Source organism: Nannospalax galili, unplaced genomic scaffold, assembly GCF_000622305.1.
Source record: "Nannospalax galili isolate Female #2095 unplaced genomic scaffold, S.galili_v1.0 scaffold180, whole genome shotgun sequence".
In the NCBI taxonomy this organism is placed as follows: Eukaryota; Metazoa; Chordata; class Mammalia; order Rodentia; family Spalacidae; genus Nannospalax; species Nannospalax galili.
This window is the reverse complement of record NW_008348199.1, coordinates 2495092-2514546: the sequence shown is the minus strand read 5'-3', so window position 1 is coordinate 2514546 and position 19455 is coordinate 2495092. Positions and strand designations below refer to the sequence as shown.

At 48.1% G+C, this 19455-nt stretch overlaps 1 protein-coding gene across 4 annotated transcripts in view; it reads left to right on the top strand.

The window, feature by feature from the left end:
* Mpped1 (metallophosphoesterase domain containing 1) overlaps nucleotides 1-19455 on the top strand; it is an 80558-nt gene that overhangs the window by 35394 nt on the left and 25709 nt on the right. The gene's annotated exons all lie outside the window — the stretch shown is intronic.

Here is a 19455-nt window from a genome sequence, read left to right as displayed (position 1 = left end):
AGTAAACAGAGGCAGCATGTTGATTGATTTATGAGTACCCTGGTGTCAAGTGTTTATCCGCCCTGAAGACAGTTGATTTTATGTATTAGAAAGTAGAAATTTTGGTCTTTCTGTTGATTGCGTGTGAACATGTGCGTGCGTGTGGAGGCCAGCGCTTGGTGCTAGGTGTCTGTCTCATCATTTTTCACTTTATCTTTTTTTTTTTCCTTTTTTTTGATCTTTTTGAGACAAAGTCTCTCTGTAGCCACAGCTGACCTGGAACTCACTATGTAGATCAGGCTGGGTTTCATTACATAGAGATTCACCTGCCTCTGTTTGTCTCCCCTGTGCTGGGATTAAAGACGTGTGCCACCATGCCCAGTGTCCATCTTATTTTTTTTTAACAAAATTTTTAATTATTTTATGTGTATGAGTGTATTCCCTCCATGTATGTAAGTGCATCCATGTCATGCAATGCCCACGAAGGTCAGAAGAGGGCATAAGATCCCCTGGAACTGGAGTTACTGATGGCTGTTAGCCATCATGTGGATGCTGGGAATCGAACTTGGGTCCTCTGCAACAGCAGCCAGGGTTCTTAATCACTGAACCATCTCTCCAGCCCCTGCCTACCTTATCTTTGAGACAGGTTCTCTCACTGAACCCAGAGCTCACCCGTTGTCTACACTGGCTGGTTGGTGAGCTCCAAGGATCCTCTGGTTCCCCTACCCCCAAGTGCTGCGATTATAGACGGTTGCTGCTGCATCCGGCTTTACGTTGGTTCAGGGGATCTGAACTCTAGTCCCCATGCTTGTGCAGCCAGCAACTTTACTACAGAGCCATCTCCCCAATTTTTAGTCTTAATCACTTTGAAGTTATAATTTCAGTTGCTACTATAAAAACAGGGCTTTGCATGGAAATTTTCCTCCTTTAATGAGTTGTCTGCAGCCAGAAGGCACTGGGGAGCTATGTGGTTCAGTAAGGCCAGGAGAAGCCAGCCTTGGCACCCTGCCTTCCCCCAGGGACTCCTGCAGAACATTCTGATGAGTTGGAACCAGGGGCAACCTTCTTAAACCTGCCTTTCTAGAACTTTCTAGAACTCCACACACTGACGCTTACAATTCTGGTAGTCTGGGGTCCAGGCTGCTCATATTTATCACAAATTTGCATATAAATATTTTAAATTTAAATACAAATACAAATCATGGTGAAATGTATACTTCATAATGTGCCATTTTAACTTTTTGGATTTGTTGTTGCTGTTTTTGTGACAGGGTCTCATGTAGCTCAGGATATCTCTACCTGTGTAGCTGAGGATAACCTTGAACATCTCATCTTTGTCTCCACCTCCTTAGTCATGGGGTTTCAGGCTCCTGCCACCACACCTAGTTTAGGCTGTGTTGGGGATTGAATCCCTGGCTTTGTGTGTGTTTGACCTGCTAACAACCAGGCCATGACCCTTGTCCTGATTATTTTTCTTGAGACAGGGTCTCCTGTGTAGCCTAGGCTGTCCTCAAAGTCTTGATCCTTCAACCTCAGCCTCCCAGTGCTGGTCTTACACACTTGGGCCACCACACCTGGCTCCACTGGGCTCATTTTCATTGTTTGTGGTTTTATTTATTTTTCTTCAAATAAGGTCTCATGGAGCTCAGGGTAGCCTTAAACCTGTATGTAGACCAGGCTGGCCTTGAACTCCTGATCCTCCTGCCTCTGCCTCCTGAGTGTGAGGATAACAGGTGTGTACCACCACACCTGGCTCATCTCTACCCGTTAAAGGTGCACCTTTTAGTGATTTAATGTGTACCACCCTCACCAACACAGGTGCTGGCAACTGAACTCCTGTCTCTGCAAGAGCAGCAAAGTGCCGTTATTTAAATTTTTAAAAATTTATTTTTATTTTATGTGCATGAGTGTTATGCCTGCATGTATGTAAGTACCATGTCGTGCAGTGCCCACAGAGCACAGAAAAGAGTGTCAGGCCCCTGGAACTGTAGTTATGAACAGTTGTTAGCTACCATGTGTGTGCTGGGATTTGAACCCAGGTCTCGTACAAGAGCAGTCTTCTTAACTGCTGAGCCATCTCTCCAGACTCCTCCTTCTAAGACTCTAGGATGATGTGGTTTTGCATTCAGGGACTGGGACTGTACAAATGCACATTTTATGTTACTTGAATATGTAAGTATTTAGAGGCAACATTAATAAGCTGATTCATAATGTTTGTATTAGTATCCTGGTAATATAATTCAAATAATTCATAATTTACAGACTATTTTATGTGAGTTTTCCTACTCTTTTTCTTTTTTGTGACAGGATCTCTCTCTGTAGTTCAGGCTGACCTCCAACTCAGGATCCTCCCGCCTCAGCCTCCTGAGTGCTGGGGTTACAGCTATGCACCAAGCCCGGCTCTTCTCACATTTTATAAATGTTTTCGTTCATTTTCGTTCATGTGATTGTACTATTCCTGGGCTGCTGTCATGGAGTCCCTGTGCTGGGTGGGTCTGTTAATTAATTCCTTAGAGTTCTGAAGGCTGCAAGTCTGACATCAGGGTCTCAACAGGGCTGGTTCCTGTGGCCTTGCCCCATGGCTTGTAGGTGACCATCTTCTTCTAAATTCATTTTCATTATCATGGGGGCGGGGTGTGTACGTTATGGTGTATGTGGAGGTCAGAGGATAACTGTTAGGGAGTCACTCCCTCCTACCTTGTTGAGACGGGGTCTCTCTGTTTCTATCATGCATGCTGTGCCCTCCAGGCTAGCCTGCCCATGAGCTTCTGGGCAATTCTCTGACCTCTGTGGGTTCCGGGGATCGGACTCGAGTCTTTAGGCTTGCTTGGCAAGCACTTTCCCTGCTGAGCCATCCTGGCCCGCTGACGGCTGTCTTTTTTCAGGGCCTTCATGGGCCCCTGTGAGCTACCCTGTCTTTTTGTAAGGACCCTGGTACCTGGGTTAGGGCTCACCCGGGCAGCTTTATTTTAGTTTAATTACTTCTTTAAAGTCACACTCTTGGGTTCTGGGTTTAGGATTTCCCCCACCCTCATCCCACCGGAGTCCCAGGAGGGAACATGGAGCTGCCGACATTTAGATTTCAAGTTTGCAGCCTCCAGGACTAGAAATGGATCAATTCCTGTTGTTTCAAATCTGTCGTTTTACAGCACTCTGTTAAGGCAGCCTCGGGAAATAAATGAGTACAAAAGTCAAGACACTGGAAGCCAACGATGACCAACTCTTCAGAGCAGTGACGTGGTTTTGTGATGTTCAGAGAACCACAGCAGGACTGGCTGCTGGCCACACAACATACAGCAGGTGTGTGGTGGAGGGAAAGGTGTGAGCCCGACTAGAAAGTGCTGTTCCCCAGCAATGAGCAAGGACGCTTACAACGTGCTCTGGAAAGGAAGATGACTCTAGTGAAGGTTGTGTGTTGAACTGGGCCCCACCTGTGAGATTCATGTGTGACTGTGGATGTTCACGTGCCATAGCATGTACGTACAGGTTAAAGGGCAATTTCTGAGGTCAGTCGTCACCTTCTACCTAGTTTGAGATAGGCTGTTTCTGTTGTTTACTGCTGGCTTCTGGGGAGCCTCCTGTCCCCATCTCTCATCTCCCTGTAGGAGCGCTGGGATTAGATGCTCCCACTGCGTTTCTAGCGTTAGGTGAGCTTAGGATTCAAACCCAGGCCCTCATACATGTGCAGTAAATGTTTTTGCCCACTGAGCCCTCTTTCCAGCCCTACCCAGTATGAGTGCTTGTATTTCTTTTTCTTGCTAAATTGCACTGACAGGAACTTCAAGTGCAGTGCTGGGTGTAAATGCCAAGAGTGGTCCTTGTCTGGCTTCTGGTTTAAGAACTTTTGCTAAGTGTGATGTTAGTTAGCTTCAGGACATTTAGAGACACTCTGTATCAGGTGAGAGGCACCTCCTGTTATTCCTAGCTTAAGTGTTTTTAATCACAAAAAGATATTGGATTTTGTTTTCTGTGTCTATTGAGATGATATTATGGGTCTCCCTTTGTTACTATGATATAGTCCGTTTTTTGATATATGTTAAACCAACCTTACAGCCCTGGGAAGAATCCCATTTATTCTTGGTAGAAATGCTTTCTGTGTGATACTGGGTTCAAATGGTAATATTTTAAGATATTTATTTATTTATTTATTTGGTCTTTTTGAGACAGGGTCTCCCTGTAGCCCCAGCTGTCCTGGAACTTGCTATGTCGACTAGGCTGGTCTTAAACTCACAGAGAGCTGCCTGTCTCTGCCTCCCAAGTGCTGGAATTAAAGGTATACGCCACCACATCTGGCTCTATTTTTATTATTACTTTTTAAATTTTTTTATTTTTATTTTACATGTATGAGTGTATTGCCTGCATGTATGTGAGTGCACCCATGTTGTGCAATGCTGCAGAAGTCAGAAGAGGGCTTCAGATTCCCCTGGAACTGGAGTTAAGGACGGTTCGTAGCTGCCATGTGGGTGCTGGGAATTGAACCCAGGTCCTCTGCAAGAGCAGCCAATGCTCTCAACCACTGAGCCATCTCTTCAGCCCCATCTATTTTTATTTATTTTTATTTTTTATGTATGTGCATGTGTGTGTGTGTGTGTGTGTGTGTGTGTGTGTGCGCGTGCGTGCACGCGCACGAGTTTGTACATATAAGTCAGGGGCTCTTGGAGGCTGGAAGAGTATTGAATCCTCTGGAGCTGGAGTTTCAGGTGGTTATGAGCTGCCTGATATGGGTTAGGAGACTGAACCTTGGTCCTCTGTTAGAGCAGTACTCTCTGTTAACTGCGGAGTCATCTTCTCCAGCTCCCAATCTGGGAGCATGTTATTGACAGTTTTACATCTTCTTCTGAAGAAATCTTGGGTTTGTAGCTTGTTGTGGTGTTTTTGTCTGGTTTTGGTCCCAGGGTCTCACAGTAAATTGGAAAGTATCTCCTTATCTTCCATTTTTTGGAGAGCTTTTTCAGAACTGTGTTAATTTCTCTTGAAATGTATGATGCGCGTCCCTGGTGGGAGCCATCTGGAGCATGGCCTTTCATCTTTATATACTACCTTTCCTTCCCTCTAGTGACACTTTCTGTGCTTAGATCTACCTTATCTGATGGCACCACCATCACAATGCCCTTTTCGGTTATGATGAATGGCATGTCATTTCCTGGCCTTTCCTTTCAACCCCATTTCTTTGCACTGAAAGTGTCTCCTGGGCTGATGTGGTGAGTCATGTCCTATAATCCTAGCACTTGGGAGGCAAAGACAGAAGGACTGTTAAGAGTTTGGGGTCAGCCAGGGCTGTAGAGTGAGGTCCCCCAGCTCAAAACCACCAACCAACCAACTAACCAACCAACCACATGTGGAGTGTCTCCTATAAACAGTCTGTAATTTAATTAAAAAAAATATTTATCCTAATCTCTGCCTTTTGGTTGTAGTTTCTAAGCACCTTACGTTTAGTGAAATTCCTGATGAGGTGGGGTTTGTCTTTGCTTTTCTGTCTCAAATCTCTTTCATCCCTCTGTTCTTCCATTTATGCCTTTGTTTGTGTAAAACAGGTGTTCTCTAGCTGACCGTTTTACAGCAGTCCCCCTCACCTGTGGTTTCCCTCACCTGCTGTCCTGGGTCATCATCATGGCTTAGTGTCCTGGTATGTTGTGAGGTTCCACAGTAACCTTTCACAGGATCAGGGTACCTGCATCATCCACCTCACTTCATCCTGCTGCCCAGGTACCACTGTGTCATCTCACATCAACAGGAGGAGAAAAGTAAGCACCACAGGATATTTTAAGAGAAAAAGAGTGAGAAGAAAGAGGAGCGAGAGCACATTACATCACCCCTGGTACGTTAATCTGCTGTGACTGCTCTCTTCTACCCTCATTAACCCCTCACTCCACCTAGTTTATCAGTGATACACTCACTATGTGGATGCCCAGGATAAACAGTTCTGTGGGGCTCTGTGCTGCCCACGATTTCAGACGTCCAGTACAGGTCTTGGGATGCATCCACGGTGTAAAGGGAGAGCAGCTATAATTCTGTTTCTTTTTAGAATATTTAATTTTTTGCTTGATGGCCACCCTGGGGATCATAATCAACCTCTTTACTTCATAATAACCTTGAGTGGATTAATCGAAGTTAATTTCATTAATTTGCAATGCTGTGCTGTGGGGGCGTCGTCCTCCCCCGCTCTGTGGCCTCGTGTTGCACAAACTATATTTTACACATGGCGAGCGCATCTGCACTGCTTTACATTATTCCTTTATGTAGTTGACATTTATTTATTATTTATTTATTTATTTATTTATTTATTTATTGTTCTTTTTGAGATAGGGTCTCCCTGTAGCCCCAGCTTACCTGGAGCTTGCTGTGTAGACCAGGCTGGCCTTGAACTCACAGAGATCCACCTGCCTCTGCCTCCCAAGTGCTGAGATTAAAGGCCTGTGCCACCACACCTGGCTGTAGTCGACTTTTAAACCAGATAGGAGAGCAAAGGCATTACAAACAACCCCTCTGCCCTGTCTCTTACATTTACCCCTGTATTGACTTTTCCTGAACACTCATTTCTTGGTGTGGATCTGGGTTCAAATCCCCTTCTCTGACTCACAGAAGTACAAGAATTCTGCTTTACTGAGGCCTGACTTGAAATGCCAGGGAGATGGCCTGGTTTTCGGGACTGTTGTGAGGGTTAGAGCCAGGGAGGGGTGGGTCTCCTTCTCAGCAGGGACCGCTGTGATGTCTTCGAGAGCTTTGAAAATGATTATTTTAATGATTAACTGTGGTGTTTGCAGACGTGTGTGCCTCCTGAGCAGTTTGGACCCACCTTCTCTGCTATCCCCTCTTGTCCCTGGTTTCTTCCCCTTCCTCAGCTTCTTCCATCTCCCTAACAGTCTTTTCTACCTTTAGGTCATCCCCCACCCCCACACCCCTCCTTCTGCCTATGAGAGAAAAACATGGTTTTTATCTTTCTGTATCTCTTACATGGCTTGACCTGAGAACCTCCAGTTTCAGCCAGTTTCTTGCAAACTGCACAGTTTCATTAGTGATGGCCACATAATATTCCTTATAATTATGTACCATTCTAAAAACTTCTATTCATCTGTTGGTGGACACATAGACCAAGTCTCGGCTGTTGTAAATGGTGCAGCAGTAAACATGGATGTACACTGGTCTCTGATGCGTGCTGACTTACATTCCTTTGGGTCTATCCCCATGAGCTGTATCGTTAGACCACGCAGTAGTTCTTTTTTTCATTTTTTGGGGGACTCTCCCTACTGATTCCCAGTCTTTTTTTCTATCACATCCTCATTAAGATGTTACTACTGTTACTGTTTTTGTTTTGTGAGACAGGCTGTCTCTCACTCTATAGACTTGGCTGGCTTGGAACTCTTGATCCTCCCATCTCTGCCTCCTGAGTGCTGGGATTAGTTTTTAAAAAATCACCATTCTGACTGTATTAGATGGAATCCAAATGAAGTTTAATTTGCATTTCTCTGACAGTGAGGATGGACAGTTTTTCATATTCTTTGTGTTTGTGTGTGTGCGTGTGGTGTATGCCGTGTGCATGTGTGTGTGTGCAGGCGTGCATACTTGTGTGCAAGTGCAGAGGCCAGAGGAAGATGTTGAGTGCCATGCTCTATGCTCCTTATCCCTTCGAGACAGAGTCTCTCACTGAACCTGGAGCAATCCAGCTGCCACCACGCCTCCTGGGGTTATCGGTGCACGTGCCATGCCCAGCTTTCTATGTGGGTGCTAGGATCTGAACTCAGGTCCTTAGGCTTGTGCAGCAAGCCCTCTGAACCATCTCTCTTGCCCCCTTTTAAAATACTCTTATTGGCCATTTGAGCTTTTTCTTTCAGGAAGTGCCTGTTCAGATCATTCACCCACCTATTTACTGGATCATTTACTTATCGTTTTGTTGATAACTTTGCATACTTTAATCTGGATATTGACCCTGTGTCTGATGAATTACTGGCTGAGACATGTCCCACCCTGTAGCTGCCTCTGCACCTTTTGTTTCCTGTGCTGTGCAGAGGCATTTTAGTTTGATGCAGTCCTGTTTACTAATTCTTTTATTGTTCAGAAAGTTGTTTGCTACATCAATATCTTGAAGTGTTTCCCCAGTGTTTTCTTCTAGTACCTTCAAAGTTGTTCTCGTGCTGTTTGTTAAAGATGCTAACTTTTCTCCAACATCAGTCTTCGGCGCCTTGGTCAAGAATTCAGACTGTAGCTACGTAAGTTTATATCTGGATCTGCTGTTTAGACCCATTGGTTTGATGACTGATTTTATGCTGGTGCCGTGCTGCCTTTGTCACTCTGGCTCTGTTTGACGTTGGGTTCGAGCTGTGTTCTTTCTGCTCTGGCTATCCAGGTTTTTTTGGGTTTCCATATGAATTTTACAATTGCTTTTTCTAGTTATATGAAGGAAGTCATTGAAATTTTTATGAAGATCGTACTGAATCTATAGATTGCTTTTGGTAATACAGCTATAGAGGTGGGCAGATGGCTTAGTGGGCGAGGGCCAGAGTTCAGATCCCCAGCACCCATGTAAATGCCAGGCAGGCATGGTGGCCCACCTGTTTTCCCAGGGCTCAGGAGGTGGAGAGAGGGGCTCCCCAGTGCAAGCCGGCTAGGTAGGCTGGCTGAATTGCTTGGCTCTGGGTTCACATGAGAGACTCTGCCTCAGTATATGGTAGAGCGAATTGAGAAAGATATCTGACATCAGCCACTGACTCCACATGCATGTTGACACACACGCATGCACACACATGTGTGTGCCTATACACATGGGAACACACACGCATACACCCCCATATGCATGCCCCCCAAGAATGTCACTGAAATTTGAATGCTGGGTGGAAGCTTGCCTGGTTCCTCCCCGGGGTTTCTAGGTGAGTTTCAGGCAGGCATGATGTCGCTACCTGCTTGTTATGGGTAGACCCTCCTGAGCTTTTCTCCCGAAGGGATGCAGACTTTCATCAAAAACTTTCTGGGCATCGATTGAAATGATCATGTGCACTTTGTCCTTGATTCTACATCTGTGCTGTGGCCCTTCCGCATTTGCACGCATCCAACCATCCCTTCATTCCTGGAATGCAACCAACTTGATTGTGGAGTGTGGGCCTTTTAATGGGCTGCTGGATTCAGTTTGCAGGTATTTTACTAAGAATTTTCACATCTCAAGGATACTGGTCTGTGGCTTTTCTTCTTTTGTTGCGTCTTTATCCAGTTCGGGTCAGGGTCACACTGGCTTCTTAGATGAGTTCGGAAGCACCCCCCCACACTTCCTTTCTACTCTATAGAACAGTTTGAGGCCCAGATGCTGCTGTTTTCTTTAAAGGTCAGTTGGAATTTAGTGAATCTGTCCAATTCTTAAAAAAAAAAAAAAAACCTACTGCTTTTTAAACTTCTTTAAAAAACCCTATTACTTCAATTGCTTGTTATTCCTCTGTTTAGGTTTTTTTTTTTTAATCTACCTGCTTCAATTTTAGAAGATCATATGTTTCAAGAAATTTGTTCATTTCTTCTGGAGTTTCTGTATGTTGGCATAGAAGGTTTCAAAAAATATTCCTTAATGATCCTCTGGCATTTACTTTTGTAAAGAACCAATGCTTGGATTCTTTGTCTTGTTCTTGTTTTATTTTTAATTATGTTTATCTGTGTGTGTCTGTGTGTGGGTATATGCATGAGCGAGTAGATGCCCTCACAGGACAGAAGAGACGAAATACCAAGCCCTATGCTGGTCTCCATCCCATGCAGAGCTTTAAATGCTTCTGGGCTGTGTGGTGGGGTATTCTAGGTCATCCCAGACTGCTTGGGAAATACGTGCTGAATCACCTGACTGAATGGTCCCGGTTATCTGTTGTATGGTAACAATACCATGTACATTCAGGGAACATGTATGGAGCACTTACTGGATACTAAGCCCTGCACTGGCATGGAGAGACCAGAGGCATAGGGACCAGCTCTAAGGGAGTTAGACATGAACCTAGGTGCCTGTGGGTACCCATTTCCCTACTAGGAGGGGGTGAAAAGGGGTTGCACACAGAAAGCGTCTTATGGGGAGCAGCACTCGGTCAATGAATACAAAATGAGTTAGATTGAGGTTGAGTGGAGAAGGGGCCAGAAGGAATGGGGTCCCAGGTGCATGGGTCAGTGTAAACAAGTGGCCCAGAGGTTTGAGGATCACGTGGGTGGGAAGTCAGGACACAACAAAGGTCACAGAAGCCTGGAGTTCTACATGTGTGTAAGTGCCAGGGCCACCAGCTCATTCCCTTCTGAGGCTGCCAGACTGTGGCTTCCAGGTTTTGCAGACTCCTTTCAGCTGTGGGGAAGCCCTATTTTGGGATGGAAAAGCACAGGCACCCTTCATCCCCAGTGGTCCACGCTCTGCAGTAGCAGTGGAAAGGAGCAGTTGATGGTTAGGACTGAACGTTCCTGTTTGGGAAACATTTCCCAGGAAAAACGAATGTTGGAAAGTTAAACATTTGGGCTATTAGGACGGAACAGAAGAAAAATCACATTTGCCTTTTAAATATGGGCACCAGTGTGGCACCGTGGTTCCAGGAGCCTCCCACGCAGGACCCAAGGGAGCCGATGAGGCGTGTGGCAGGCCAGCCTGCAGCACTGAGGAGGGTCTGCTGTGCCAGCGTATGTCCATCCCACAGCAGTGGATGCCATTGTGGTGGGGAGACGCATGTAGGCATGAGTTCTCTGAGCCGCTGAATGCCCTGGGTTGTGGTGGCAACCTTTTGGAACCATATTTTAACCTCCCGGGTCCCAGGTCTTACTTTCAGGCCATGTAGTCAATTACAGACTGAATTCTCCAAACAGCCCCTAGGCGCAATGAAATCGGCTAAGATTCAGGGCATGTGATACATGCCTTTAGATTTTCTGTGCTCCAATGCTTTGACATCTTGGGATCTTACTGGCTGCAGGGATTTGTGCCTGCCAGGGTTAGCCATGTGCCTTCTACAGGCAAACCAACACCACCACAGCCCACAGCCCATAGGCTGGGAACCACAGTCCTGTTTTAATTACTTAGGGTACCACTGAATGAGGGACGGTTCCTATGCCCCAGAGCCACCAGAATCACTAGACTGGCAGCCCTGAGTCTGTTCACTTGCCCACCTGACCCTCTTCAAGGGAACCACTGTCAAGGCTCTTGCCCACATGTCTAACTCTCTCTGACTGGCAGATCTTCCCTGTGGCACCTTGCTTTTAAGGACACCCACCCCCACTTCCGTGTCTGCAGATTACCACAACTGATGGAAAAGTCTGGGCTGAGGACAACTTGTGACTTCACATCTTCACTATTGTGTGATGAACTATTATTCAGGCTACAGGCCCTCGAGGGCTCTGAGGGTCCCACTCTGGCCAGCCAGTGGGAGATAAAGATGGAATCAGACTCTGCAGCTGGGTACCTTCTGCGCTCAGGACAGTGATCTTTGCTCATAGGGGGCGTCAAATGCATCAAATACAAATCGATAATCTGGGTGTCTGGCACTGAGATGTCACTGCAGGGCTGCAGACACAGCAGGGACCTCCTGTGCCCCATTGCTGCGCCCTCGTGGCTACCTGGGTCAGACACGCTTTTCCCTTATTGTGTCACCACCCCCACTTCCGTGTCTGCAGATTACCACAACTGATGGAAAAGTCTGGGTTGAGGACAACTTGTGACTTCACATCTTCACTATTGTGTGATGAACTAATCTTCAGGCTACAGGCCCTCAAGGGCTCTGAGGGTCCCACTCTGGCCAGCCAGTGGGAGATAAAGATGGAATCAGACTCTGCAGCTGGGTACCTTCTGCGCTCAGGACAGTGATCTTTGCTCATAGGGGGCGTCAAATGCATCAAATACAAATCGATAATCTGGGTGTCTGGCACTGAGATGTCACTGCAGGGCCGCAGACACAGCAGGGACCTCCTGTGCCCCATTGCCGCGCCCTCGTGGCTACCTGGGTCAGACACGCTTTTCCCTTATTGTGTCGCTGGCCGGCATCCTCCCCATGTGCATGGCCCTGTGACTCCTCTGCTGGTGCATTGTCTGAGCTGCGCCAAGCCCCGCTCAGCCTCTCAGAGCTTGCTCTATTCCAGGGAACCGTGCGCCATGCGAAGCCGTCTGCTAACTCGAATCACCCAGACGTTGGCAAGCGTTTAAACACAGAACTGTCAAAGACGCACTAAAAACGCAATCAGAGATCGTTAGTCTCTTATCCCACCCCCTCTGCTGTGTTCTGCCAGACAGGAATGGGCGTAAAAAAGCAGTAAGTGGGCATTTTCCTGATTGCCGCTGCATTTAGAGCACACTAAAGCCTGCCGGGCGCAATGCGCCACTCGGGGACCCGCGTTGATGGCGCAGGAGTGCGCACGCCTCTCGTGAGTGTAACAGATCTTGCCTTTTGGAGGCAGCGCTTCCTGTGGGATGGGATGGGATGTGTTGACTATAAAGATTGGTGACCTCTTTGGAGGGAGATGAATGTCAGGAGCTTACACAGAAGATTCCCACCACACGGCCTGACTGCCCCGGAATTTCTGCATGGCTGTTCTCAGACTCTGCATCTGGCAAGTAAAAAGTGCTCAAAATAGGCTCACCCCCTCTACTATCCCCGCTAATAGTTCACAGTCTCCTACTACCAAGAAATCTACAGCTAGCCAATGCCAGGGCCTCGAGGTGCCTGGAAGATAGCTGAGTGGACAGCTGGGTGTCACCATGCAGGCCTGGCACGGGGTGTCCAGCAGTTCCAAAGCAGAGTCTTTGGAAGTTGGCTATGAGTCCAGGACCTGGTGCCTGTCAGAGGTCAGGAAACCAGCATCCTGACTCACCCTGCGAGGCTACCTGGTGCACCTCCCATCACAGGGTCTTATCTGTCCCTCAAATCACTGCTCCATTCCTCCTGACCATCACTGTATTCGTGTATCCTTCCCATTCCCCAAACCACTCACGTGACACATCCAGTAGGACCACTGTTGGCGTGGTGCCCAAGCTGGAGGGCAGGGTTCAAGTGCCAGGTCCCCACCGTCTCTGTGTGACCTCGGGCAACTCTCTGGCCCTCTCTGAGCTTCAGCTTTCTACTCTGTCCCATCAGGGGACCTGGATCAGGGGCTCTGCAAGTCTCTGGACTGTGCTCTAGTCATCCTAGGTGGAGCTTTGCCCAAGGTCTGCTGTATAGCCCATGCCCTACCAGGCCAGGGCTGGGGCCTCCAGCAGAGCTCAGCATCAGGGCAGAACCTCAGCTCCCAGCCTGGCCAGTGTTGGGACAGGTTGACTGAGGCCTCGGTCCACCTTTGGGCTGGTGAAGACAGGGAAAAGAAAAGACGTTTGGACCCATCTTTCCCCCACACTGAGCAGCTAGCACAGTCACCTACCTGCTTGTGCTGCATCCCTGAGCCCAGTCCAGCTCTTCCAATTGCTGCCTGTCTGGCCTCCTGTACCTGCCCTTCCTGGTTCCACAGGGTGACTGTGACTTGGTCACAGGTGGATGCTGTGTAATTGCTTCCACCTTTTCCTAGGACGCACCCCTGCCTGGGGTCAGTGCTCAGGACAACTGCTCCTGTCTGGGCTCTGGAGGCTCCCCTGGCTGTCAGCTGCCACCCCCTCATCTACTTACTGTGGGGTTGAGAGCTACAGCAGTAAGGATACAGGAAATGCCACCAAAGGGCATGAGGGCATCACTGCCCAGACAGAGGGCGGGGGAAGGTGGTGCTAAGCAAGAAAGCATTCAGTGTGCAATTCCTGGCATTTTACCCTCACCCAGGTTGGCAACAGCTTCTGGCTGGTGGGAGCCCTGGAAGATGAATGCAGGCTTAGGCTGTAACAACAGAGGTGGTAACCATAGAACAGAGGAGGGGACTTGGTGTCCAACTCTGTGGTGGTCAAGCCGTTGCAGAGACTTAGATCTGCCCCCATCCTTACCCATCTGTTAGAGAACAGGGCCAACTGAGAAGACTCGGAGATGGACAGTCATGATTATGGATGCAGGTAAGCCTGAAAGCTGTCCCTTGGCCGGGGCAGTTGAGAGACAGGAGGGATCCAGAGAGACAGAGCTTCTTTTGGTGTGAGACAGTCAAAGGTATCATAGGGTAAATTGATTGACAAGCGTACCCATCCATCCATTGCCCATCTGTCTGTTCATGCACCCATCCACATAGGCGTGTGTGCGCATATAATCCACTCCGCTACCCGTGAGTGTCTGCTTCATTCCACCTACCCACCATCCAGCCATTTATTCATCAATCTACGCATCCATCCACCTACCTACTCATCCATTCACCCATTCAACCACTCAATCACCCTTTCACTTACCCACCTGTACACCTCTCACCCTCTTTATACCTTCTCACACACCTGTGCACCTGCTCACCCTCCTGCACACCTGCTCACACACCTGTACACCTGCTCACACACCTGTCCACCTGCTCACCCACCTACCTGTACACCTCTCACCCTCCTGTATACCTGCTCACCCATCTGTATACCTGCTCACCCACCCATTTAGCCATTCACCCACCCATCTACCCATTTACTCTTTCATCCACCCACAGGTAACCCATCCATCTATCCACTCATCCATTCACCCAACCCATCCACTCTGTCACCCACCCATCTACTCTGTCACCCACCCATCCATCTATCCACTTACCTATCCACTCACCTACCCATGTATACATCCACGCACCCCTCATCTATCCATCCATCCATCCATCCACTCATCCTCATCTGTTCACTCGCCCATCCATCCATGCACCCATCCATTTATTCATCCACCCACCCATCTACCCATCCATCCATCAATTCATTCCCATCTGTCTATCCACCCACCCCCATACTTTCATCCACTCACCCACCCCATCTGTTCACCCACCCATCCACCCACCCATCTGTCCATCCACCCACCCATCTGTCCACCCACCTACCTGTCTATCCATCCACCTACCCATCTATCCATCCATCCACCCACCCACATCCATCTATCCACCCACCCCCATCCATCTACTCACCCCCCATCTGTCCACCTGCCCCCATTCATTCACCTACTCCATCCATCCATCTACCCATCCATCCATCAATCCACTCATCTACCCATCCATTCCTTCATCCATCTACCCACCCACCCACCTGTCCATCCACTGGGAGGCAAGGTGGCACATGGTTCAGGATACACTAAAATGCTGTCAAAGGCGTTCTGTGTCTGCTGCCCACTTTTATTTTCAGTTGCTCTGTTACTGATTTGTGTTAACCTTAGGCTACACGAATCATTTCCCCAGGTCTAAAATGGGGATAGAAATGTTTATCACCTGGAGAGGTCACTGCAGCTGGTGTTCAAGCTGGTATTCAAGTTGGTGCAGCCAAGTTCAACTGAACAACCACACAGACAGACTTATGACTAGAACTTCCACTCAGGGATGTGGTGCTGGTTGGACACACCTCCTCTCTCCATGGCACACCATCCTGTGGAGGGACCAGATGATAATTGATCCTGCCACCCCAGGAAGGTGGAGCTCCCACCCTGCCACCTGGCCTCGGGCAGGGGGAGCTTGTTCTTTGTGTCCCATCCACGTGCCCCAGAGGCAAGAATCCTCAGCTCTCCTGGTTTGCCTATGGGAGGCCCTGAGGGGAGCTGACAGCTTTCTGCACACCCAGCCTCCGGGAGTCAGTGCTGCAGAATAAATGGAACTGTACAGTTGGAGTAATTTGCTGATTTACTTAAGTAGTACCCCCAGTCAGAGACATGACATAAATCCATTAGTGTGGCTCTGCCCACCCCCAAGCTTGGGTAGCACTCAGAGTAGGATGGATGGGTGATGCGAAGTGGAAGCCAGCATGAATCAGAGATGAAGGCAGCCAGCGGTGGCCACCCTGCACACCCTGCTGGGTTGTCCTGTCATCTGCCAGCTGTGCTTGGGGAGGGGCTGATGAGGCTTCCAGGCTGACTCCGTGGCCTGGTGACCTTAATGGACTCTAAGTCACTGCCCCAGAGATATCTGTAATGTCTCCTGTGCACCTGTGCTGTGGGGCCCGGTTTCTTGGCCTCAGCCCCACATTCCTCAGCCGTGAAGTGGACGCAATGGGTGGATCTGTGGGGATCTGAGGTCTCAGCGACACCAGGGCAGCTGCCCATAATGGGCTCCAGGCGATAGCGGGTAGTCTGTTGTTCTGTCCACGCAGCCCCTGCCCCTGTGGCACCTGAACATTGCCGTGCAGGGCTCTACTGTGGCACCACTGGTGGCTGTGTTCACCAGACTTGGCCTTGGACCTGCTAAGGACAGAGGTGGGCAAACTAGCATACTCACCTCTGGGTTCCTGGGACTTTCTGCCAGGGGTGAGGCTGTGATGGATTCGAATGGGAAGATGGGAGGTAGATGGACTTGGGTGACCCATGTCCGCAGCCTCACTGGAAGCCCTCAGGCCAGGGGCTAGTGCATGCAAAGGCCAGAAACTCAAATGCCTACTCTGAATGGGAATTACCGTAGAGGAAGTGAATTAGACTCAGTGTGAGCTGGTAGGGACTGATGAGGAAAGTGGGCATATCATCCTAAGAGGGGTGCATATTCTCTTCTGCGTGAGCCAGGATCACCAAATGTTAACTTTGGTTATTTTTAGAAATCAGAGAAAATGAAGTTTTATTGGGAATCTCTCAAATTTTTATTTCTGGCAACAAATTCAAATTTAAAAAAAGTTTTGCCAAACAAAATATGTGTGTGGGTAGGCCTGGTCTGTGGGCTTCCAGTTTGCAAAGTCTGGACCAGGGAAGGTGACTTTTTTTTTTTTTCTTTTGAATATTAAAGGTTTTTGTGTGTTTCTACCCAGCATCTTCTGTAATACCAGAGCTCTCCCAAAGCAGGTTATTACTGTTTCTATCTTCTGTGTGAGGAATCTGAGGTGTGGGGTGACTAAGTCATGCATTGCGTTAGTGGCAGAGCTGAGTCTATGACCCAGACCTACCCTATGGCCGAGGCCTTTTGGAGCTGACAAACAGCCTACTGAGTCGGTTCGGATTGGGTCTCTGCACCTCTGGGCTCCACTGCACTACCCCAGCCAGGCTGAGTTGGTGGCTGTCCACAGCCCTTTGCCTTGATTGTGGGGCAGGTGACTGGGTAGACTGTGTATGTCCCAGCCAGGTGGGCTTAGAAAAGTATGACTTCTAGACTCTTCTTTGTCATTGTGGTTAGAACATGAAGTGGTTACGTCAGTGGCAGGGGGGACTCCATGCTGTTATCCACAGCAGCTCAAGAAGTTCCTCTAGGAGACCTCAGCTCTAGTGAAGCAGAGATCCTTGACTTCATTACAGAGAAGAATTTCAAGACAAATCAGTATGAAGGACAGTCAGAGTTTATTAAGAGAATTTTTCCTAAACATTTATTTTTAATTGTGTGTGTGTTGTGTGTGTGCACGCATGTCTGTGTGTGGGGTATATGCATGTGAGTGCAGGTGCTGAAAGAGACCAGGAGAGAGCATTAGAGCCCTTGGAGCTGGAGTTATATAAGATTGCTAGCCACCATGTGGGTGCTGGGAATGTACCTTGGTCCTCTGTAAGAGCAGCAAGTGCTCTTAACCTCTGAGACCACTCTCTAGACCCTAGAAGAAGTTTTAACACAGTCTTAAGCATGGGTATTATAAAGAGAGGGGGAAGCTCTTAGGAAAAAGAGTGTACACTAGTATACCCCAAGTGTGGGTGTATGTGTGGGAGAGAGTTGTGCTTACCTGTGTTTATGGTAGCCTGTGTGTGATTTCTGTGTCTTCTGAAGTTACGTCTCAAAAGGTTTCTAAAGGGTCTCCCTCCCACCCTCCCTCGCTCCCTCCCTCCCTCTCTTCCTCCCTCCCTTATTTCATGGGGCAGTGGTTCCTGAGGTATATTAGATAAGATTACAGTAAATACCCTAAGTTGGGACTGGAGAGATGGCTCAGCGGTTAAGAGCCATCAGGTTCAATTCCCAGCACCTGCATGTTGGCTGACACCAGTCTGTAACTCCAGTTTCAAGAGATCTGACGCCCTTTTCTGACCTCCATGGGCACTGCATGATATGGGCACACTTAACAAGCAAGCAACACTCATACAAATAAATAAATAAAATAAAATAAAAATAAAAACCCTAAGTCACAAGGCTGTACAAGGGAGCTCAGACATATTTTCACTATGAACAGAGGTTAATAGTATTGTGGGTGAGATTCCTGGAAAATGGCAGGTCACTGGAAAAGAAAGAAAGGCCTGCACAAGGTCGTGTGTGCTAGACCTTCAGCAGGGCTCACCACTACTCTATAATTCTTTTTCTTTCACTTTTATTAATTATTCTAATTTTATGTGTATTGCCTGCGTTAATGCAAGTACATCCATGTCGTGCAATGTCTGTGAAAGTTAGAAGAGGGCGTCAGATTCCCTGGAACTGGAGTTAAGGAAGGTTGCTGGCTGCCACCTGGGTGCTGGGAATCAAACCCGGGTTCTCTGCAAGAGCAGCCAGTGCTCTTAACTGCTGAGCCATCTCTCCAGCCCCGCCCTTCCTCCCATTTTTTTGAGACATAGTTTCACTACATAGCTGTGGCTGACCTGAAACTTGCTATGTAGACCAGGCTGGCCCTTGGTCTCACAGAGCTCACCTGCCTTTGCCTCTCAAGTGCTGGGATTAAAAGTTTGTGCCACCATGCCCAGCTTACTTCAACATTTTTAGCTGGAGTTTTTTTTTTTTTTTTTTAATTTTGGTCCTTTTGAGACAGGATCTCCCAGTAGCCCCAGCTGGCCTGGAACCTACTATGTAGACCAGGCTGGCCTTGAACTCACAGAGGTCCACCTGTCTCTGCCTCTCGAGTGCCAATGCTGGGATTAAAGGTATGCACCACCAGACCCAACCCGACATCTGGCTTTTTTAAAACATGGGTTCTAGGGACCAAACCTAGGTCCTCATGATTGTAAAACAAGTGCTTGACTGACTGAGCTATCACCCAGCCTAACATGTCACTTTTTATCCACATCAGGACACCCAGAACAATCACAGCTCCAAAGCCCAGCATCCAAGGCTGAGGACAGTGCAGGGGCAGTGCCGAGTGAGGGGTCTGAGCCTGGGGGCAGGCTGGTGCCAGGCTGGGGTGGGGTGAATGGCATTTTCTGGGCCTAGGGGCTGGGGTTGCTTTGGCTCTCTAGGTCTGCCTACAGACAGGACACTGCTGGGTCGCTGACCAGACTCAACCCATAGCCAGACTGCTTGGAAGCCATGTGTATTCTGTGTGGGCGGGTTCCCCAGAGAAGGAGGCATGAGCTCTGGAAGCATTGCCCAGCACTTTGCTCATGGCAGACCTGAGATGGCCTTATTGCTTTGGTTTAGTGGCTTGACGACTCACCATGGCCCACTGTCCATATCATCAGTAGAGCTGTGAATGAGGCCCAATGCAAAGTTGTAAACTTACTTAAAACATTATGAGATTTTAAAAAATTTTTATTTTTATTTTATGTATATGCGTGTATTGTCTGCATGTAGGTAAGTGCACCCATGTCATGCAATGCCCACGGA